General features: G+C 32.6%; 1 long non-coding RNA gene across 1 annotated transcript; it reads right to left on the bottom strand.

The window, feature by feature from the left end:
- Positions 1 to 6,464: 6,464 nt before the first annotated feature.
- Positions 6,465 to 7,218, bottom strand: LOC127097574 (uncharacterized). Its single transcript, XR_007793100.1, has 3 exons — positions 6,975 to 7,218; positions 6,627 to 6,884; positions 6,465 to 6,528 (listed from the first exon to the last, which is right to left on the bottom strand). It is a non-coding gene; the product is annotated as an uncharacterized LOC127097574 (long non-coding RNA).
- Between the last annotated feature and the right edge of the window lie 573 nt (positions 7,219 to 7,791).

Genomic DNA, 7,791 nt, shown 5'->3' with positions numbered 1-7,791 from the left:
ATGTTTAACTAGGCTAAGAGTGTAATTAAAAGAAATCTAATTGGTTTAATATATAATTGTAGACAAATAGAAAAATAGGGTTGGAGAGCATTTTGACAGTACGTGAAGAAAGAAAGTTGGAGAGCATTGGAAGAGAGCTAGGGCTTAGGGAAGCAGAACCATATAAGAACTTGATTGCTTGTGTTTTTGCTAGAATTACAAGGTAAGAGAGGTGACTATTCTTCTAAGGATACCTTAATCATGAAAGGGTAGAGAGGTTTCCTTTAACCTCCAATAGGGTTTTTCTTTTGTCTATTGCATGATAATAATCTGATAAATGATGTGGTGATTCTGCTTTATGCCATGAACTGATGTGAAATTCGTATTTGGTGTTGTGTTGCTTCATGTTTATGAGTTAACTGATTGGATGATGAATTTTTGTTGTAATTGTATGTTTTAGGGTATGAACATAATCGAATCAATTCATGATAAAAACGATGAATTAATGTTAATCAGTGAATAGTTGATATGTTGGTCATAGTAGGATGTGCATTTGTTGTGTTTTGAATGTTATAATGAGGATGTGGATGAAGTGTGAGAGATAGAGGATGAAGAAGATGAGGTGCGTGTGAGAAAAACTGGGATTTTTGCATTCTGAGCTGATGTCAATCGATTGACACCATATGTCAATGGATTGCATGCGTGTGATTTAAAAAAAAACATGGAAAATTTAACTATGAGAATCGATTAATACAAGGAATTAATCGATTGCATGCAACCAAAAAGTGAAAAATTGGAAAGGCATTTTATGTAAAAGGGATTGATGTTAATCGATTTACATCCTATGTCAATCCATTGACGCTAGCCAAATTTTGAAAAAAATTATGAATTGAATCATGTTTTATTACCCAACTATTTTTGCCATAACTTTAATTCCGTAGGTCCAAATGAGGTGCCATTTAAAGTGCTGGAAAGCTAACACGCAGAGCTAACTCATGGTAGTTCCTTGTGAGATGATTAATATGTGGATATATGTTAATTATGTGAGTATATGTTGTGAATTGTATGCATAATTGTGTGAATTATTATACATGCTTGTCGATGATTGATGAGATGAGTGGTTCCAATTGAGAACTATTGGCGATGCATTGAATGCATGATTGATTATAGCCAGAGGGGGTTGTATTCATTACTATGTTGATGTTGTTGTATGATTGTTTACAATCAGAGTCGGATTGTATTCACTGTATTGTTATTGTCATTACGTTGTTATATGTCATACATCATGTGTTATCGTTATTATGAAATGGGAGAATTACGAGTTAAGAGTGGGGACTAGTGACTTGTCCCTAGCTCAGAGTAGAGGCTTGGAGCTTAGAGTGGGGCCTCGGGGTTCAGATGTTTGGACCCGGTTCGTATGAAGAACTAAATATTGAGTCGATATTGCATGCATATAGAGTTGAGTTGCGAGTCGGTTCAAAGTGTAGACCTGACGAGCATGAGTCGAGTCAATGTTGCATTATATTATATAATGGTTGTGCAAATGAGATGTTTGTGTATTGTTAAATACTCTTGTATGGAGTTATGTGATTGGTGATTGATCGTGACAAAGGTGAAATATGAATATGTGAAATTGTGGTACATGTTTGATATGTGAATGACTTGTGATGTATGAATCTACTGTGATTATTTTGTGCACCGATTATCATTTGAACGTATTATCACCCCTTTTCCGTGTTATTACGCTCGTGCTTCTCTAGAGTATAGACAATCAGATACCTCATTAGGAACTTGATGTTGAGTATGGTGTTATGCCTCCTTAGTTGCTTGTCGATCGAGTCTTATAGTTAGAGTCACTTTGACTACATACACGAGGGGAAATAGTGTCCTTTTATTCTGATTATGTTGCATATCTTTTACATTAATTTTGATGTTGAACCACTTTTCAAACTAATAATGTTATTGATGCTTTTTAATTCCAAGTATTTTATAATTCCACTCCTTATCAAATGATTTAATTTTCAATCATGTAGTTCACATATGTTGTTGATGTTTGAGTAGCATCATACTTGAAGGATTTATGTATTATACATGTTTTATTTAATTTATGAAACATGGTTTATCAAAATAAACTATGAATATAATAAATAATTAAAGTGTTTGTAGTGTGTGAATTTTGTATAAATAAGCAAGCTTCAAAGGAAAAAGTTTAAGAAAGAACAAACAGACTTATCCTGGTTCACCAAACTTGGCTACTCTAGTCCCCACATTTTGTGTGATTTTCCAATTAATGATCAATATCTTTTGATTCTTTTCTTACACCAAGACGTGCTTTCTTTAACCTCACCGGGTTTCAACACTGATTACAAAGCTTCCGCTAACTTACACTATCACCCAAGATCAACCTTGACTTGAGGATATACAAAGTATTAAGAATGATTTGTAAGGAGGATCATATTCACAATTCTTCAACAAGTGATTATTGAGAGGATGTTGTTTTAAGACAAATAATCTTAGAAATAGAGATCCTTGATTCTAAGATTATAATTTTATTGAGAAAATAATTTTGGAAGAATATGATAAATTTTCTCTCTTGAACTCTCCTTGAATGAATGTGTTTTCTCTCTTGATTTTTTCTTGAATGAATGATTTGATTTTAAGATAAATATTCTTATAAAGGTATATCCTTGATTTTAAGGATATGATTTTAGTGATAATATGATTTTTGGAAGAATTTCATGAATATTTCTCTTCAGTTTTTTTTGAGTGATTGTCTTGAAATGAAGAGAATATGAATGACTATCTATAGAGGTTTTGTTGGGTCAAATAGTATATTCATCCAAATTTCATATCGGGTAGTAGGAAGAAAATAGAATTTGAGTATTAATATAAATAGAGATAGTTTTTGCTGGGGATTTGGGTAGTTGTGTGTTTAGAGAGAGTTTTGTATTTTCCTATTTAAAAATAGTTTGTTGAGAGAGTTTTCTATTTGTCCGTTCAAAAATAATTTATTGAGAGGGTTTGCAATTTTTTCGTCCAAAATTGTAGTTGAGAGATGGTTTGTAATTTTTTTATCCAAAAATTGTAATCGAGAGAGGGTTTATAATTTTTCTGTTCAAAAATTGCAGTTTGAAGGGTTTCCAATTTTCTCCTTAAAAATTGAATTTAATGAGAGAGTTTGTAGTTTTGTTTTGTAAAGATTAGAAGTTAAATAATGAATTTGTGAGTTTTATTTTTTATTTTTTTTCTCTTTTTCTTTTTGTGGGTATGCTTCCGCGTGTATATAATTTTTTGTTGTTGTTATTTTCCCAATAACTGGTATCAGAGCCCGATTCTGATCAAGGGAGGAAGGAAGAGTTACAAAAAAATTCGATCAAGGGAGGAAGAAAGAGTAACACAAATTCTTATCAAGGGAGGAAGAAAGAGTAACACAAATTATGATCAATGGAGGAAGGAAGAAGACGAAAAGATTGAAGAGTAATAACATTAAAAATATGGCTAATCATTATAATCATAATGATTCCTTTAAAGATGAAGTTGAAGACAAAATGGAGATATGTGAGACTTTGTATGAAAGAAGGATTTGTTGGGTCAAATAGTATAGTCATTCAAGTCTCACATCGGGTAGTAGAAAAAAATAGAATTTGAATATTAATATAAATAGAGATAGTTAGTTTTAGTTTTTTTTACACAACAACAAAATATAGTCTTTTGGGTGTGTTGGAGATTTAGGTAATTGTATGTTTAGAAAGGGTTTTCTAGTTTTTCGTTCAAAAATAGTTTGTTGAGAAGACTTTCTATTTTTCCGTTAAAAAATATTTTTGAGAGGGTTTTCTATTTTTTCGTTCAAAAATAGTTTGTTAATAGAGTTTGCAATTTTTTTGTCCAAAAATTGTAGTTGAGAGAGGATTCCGTCCAAAAAATTGTAATTGAGAGAGAGTTTACAACTTTTTCGTTCAAAAATTGCAGTTTGAAAAATTTACAATTTTCTCCTTAAAAATTATAATTTAATGAGAGAGTTTGTAGTTTTGTTTTGTAAAGATTAGAAGTTTAAAATGAATTCACTACGCCAAATAAGGGAAAAGAGGGCGCTTATTTTGGCCTATAACAGCGCTTTTAAGCGCCCTCTAAAGTGGCGCTGGCATAGGTAAAGACAGCGCTTTGTTTTCCTGGAGAAAGCGCTCTCTAAAGTGGCCCTTTAAGGGCCACATTATAGTGCGCTTTCAGAAAAAAGCGCCCTCTGGAGTGGTCCATAAAGGGCCACCTTAGAGGGCACTTTCTGGACAAAGCGCCCTCTAAAGTTGTCAATGTAAAGTGTTTAGAGGGCGCTTCCTACAGAAAGCGCCCTCTAAAGTGTTAGTTATTTTAAAAAAAATTGTTTAAAAAACAGTGGGTATTTAATTGGGAACCTGTTCGCATGCTGCAAAAGTGTAAAATTCATATTGATTTCATCCTTTAATCCAATGTTATACACCATTAATCCATTGATATATACAACATGAATCCATTTATATACAACATTAATCCTCCATATATACAACATTAATATATTGATATTCATGCATGTACAACAACATTCCATACATATATGTACAACAACTACAACCTATATGATTCTATGATCAATAATGAATTGACACAATTCATCCTTCATTTCATCCAAATGAGCTCTTGAGTAAGATTTGTATTCGTCAAAGTACTACAATTAAGAGAATAAAACATATTCATGATTTAGTAACAAATTAGATGAAATATCCGATAATATTAAAATAAACCCTAAGTTATTATTCCATACCATTTTTGGGATGTCTATACGATTCAACGCAATGATATCTCTCATAAATCTCAATACAAAAAATCCGCAATCGATCGAATTGTTTTGCTGAGGACACTACACAGAAAAACAAACATATATATATATATATATATATATATATATATATATATATATATATATATATATATATATATATATATATATATATATATATATATATATATATATATATATATATATATATATATATATATATATATATATATATATATATATATATATATATATATATATAGTTAATTTCTTACAAACACTATTATAAGCAAAAAACAAACACTATTATAAGCAAAAATAAGAAACTTAATATATACCTGAACTCTGACCCAGGTAATGTCCTTCCTATTACGATAATTCTTTTTCGATCTAAATTTTAGTATTGCCCTAACAAAATAAAAACGTATATTGAGATCAATCTGACAGACATAATTAAATATACAAATACACACGAATATTTAGGGGAATTTCACTTACGCGTCAACCGTCTTCTTCATACTCGGATATTTACTCCAATCACCCGGTAACGAATCGAGATAATACACCATTAGTCTCGAAAGATCCATAGCAACCAACACCCAGTGACCACTGTAAAATAAAACAAAAATTTAGATGCATGAAAATTTTCTACGTAAAAGATATACATAGATTCGAATGAAATTATTAGAATGAAAATCTAACCCGTTACCAGAATTAAACGGTAAAAAATACAAACTGGGTGTAGTATTATCGCCGGCCACCATGAATCTATCGACTAGTTCATTCATTACGGATGTTGGATTTTTCGTTATAAACGTTGTGTTGATACGGGAAGCAGCAATAAAATTGAATCGGTTACACAACTCAGTTCCCCGCATCAATGTGTCATACATATACCTTAAATAGAAACATACTAAACATTAGACTACTCATTGAAATGTGTAAATAAATTGTTCAACTAAGTAAATAATAGATTGATCGGAGTACCATATGTATGTATGAATGACAGCGATGCCCAATTCTTCGTGTTCAAAAAGTTGTTGCATGTCCTCCTTTGCAATTAATTCGGAATGAGCAATTCCGAAAACACCTTCATCCATATCTACACTACGGATGGCGCCGTGCATAATATCTGACTCTTCCACCATTTTCTCAAGACGCATCATAATTTGAGATTTTGTCCCGGACGTCGTTGGAATTTCCTTACTAGCTTTGTCCAACATTTGACCGGGAACCTAAAAATATAAATTAAATCATGACTTTTTGGTGATGCAACAGAATCGTTGTGTATATAATTCAATGGGTATATATATTTGTACCTCTTTTTGAGATTTAGGATTTGTTTTTTTCCCGGACTTTGTTGGAATATCCTTACCAGCTTTTTTCAACATTTGACCGGTCGGAACCTAAAAATTCATATAAATTAAATCATGACTTTTTGTGATGCAACAGAATCGTTGTGTATATAATTCAATGGGTATATATATTTGTACCTCTTTTTGAGATTTAGGATTTGTTTTTGTCCCGGACTTCGTTGGAATATCCTTACCAGCTTTTTTCAACATTCGACCGGGAACCTAAAAATTCATATAAATTAAATCATGACTTTTTGTGATGCAACAAAATCGTTGCGTATATAATTCAATGGGTATATATATTTGTACCTCTTTTTGAGATGCAACCGACTCAATGCGTCTTGAAATCCCTTTACCAGCTTTATGTGTGGGTCTTGTAGGAGTCTAACATTACCATGTAATAAGGATTGATTAAATATCATAATTGTAGCTGAATTGAAATGTGAATACTAAATATTCATAATCATTTAGAACATATATACCTCGGCATCTGGGAAAATTAGATCTGACGGTCATCCAACAAAGGATCCGACTGCATCTCGCATCAACGTTGTCTCTGAAACAACGTCAGGTAATGGTAGAAGCGCGTCCGTATCTAATACAAGGTCAACCGAAACTTTCATATATCCCACCGGGAGGGGATTATGGTGAAGTAATTCACCCGAAGTGTTGTGCACTTTTCCCTTGCCAACTATGCGATAAGTTGGTGACGATAGATACAACTGACAAGGTGTAATGCCCTAAACCAATAATAAATATGTTATTGTTAACGTGTATATGTGTCAAGTAAAAAAGTGCTATTTTAATTTCATAATAACATATATAATTACCTCGGGAAATTTCGGTTGACAATTGATACTAGCTCGGTCACTAGTATCTTTTGCCTCGGAACCGCGCCTTTCCTCTCTATACCTTGCATTCTCCTTTTGCAGTTCGAGTACTTGTGCCCTTAACTCCGCCAAGGTCTCCATCACCTCTTTGTTGGTAGGATTTTTTGTTTTTGGTTTTTTATAAAATGACGACGGAGTCACACCAAAACCCTTACCCCTCACACGACCGGAATACTCAGGAACATTTAGTACTCGACTAAGTAAACTCCTGCAATCCTGGACCTAGGTTGAAGGTAAGGTTTGGGATAAAGTCTCCTGAAATATTATTAGAGGAGATTAAAAATGAATTATATGTCTAACAAAATTTTCGATATAATTAAAGAAATAATGTTATATATACTTACACATTCGTCATAAACATTTTGAACCGCTTCAACGACAGCCCCATCCTTCCCAACCCGAGCAGCCTTCCACAATACGTGCTCCGGAAGAGATGTTACGTCACTTTTCTCCTCGGCTAGCTACACATTGAATCAGATTATAAGATCATCAATTATAACATATTGTGACAATGTATAAGCTCATAGCATTTGAATATACTCACAATTCTTTGTTGAAACCGTGCATATCCCGTACGCCCTTTTTTGTACGGATACGCGGGTTTTGATGCCCTTTTCCGATTTTTGTCGCTTACTTCCTGGATAAAAAAGTTTAAGGCATATCAGAACCAAGTAACTTAACAATTGTATAATACCATAATTAATAGACATTACATGGAATTTTTCGTTTCTTCGTTTGGCGACAAAGTTATCCCATT

This window comes from Lathyrus oleraceus, chromosome 6, assembly GCF_024323335.1.
Source record: "Lathyrus oleraceus cultivar Zhongwan6 chromosome 6, CAAS_Psat_ZW6_1.0, whole genome shotgun sequence".
In the NCBI taxonomy this organism is placed as follows: Eukaryota; Viridiplantae; Streptophyta; class Magnoliopsida; order Fabales; family Fabaceae; genus Lathyrus; species Lathyrus oleraceus.
This window is presented reverse-complemented; position numbering and strand designations above follow the sequence as displayed.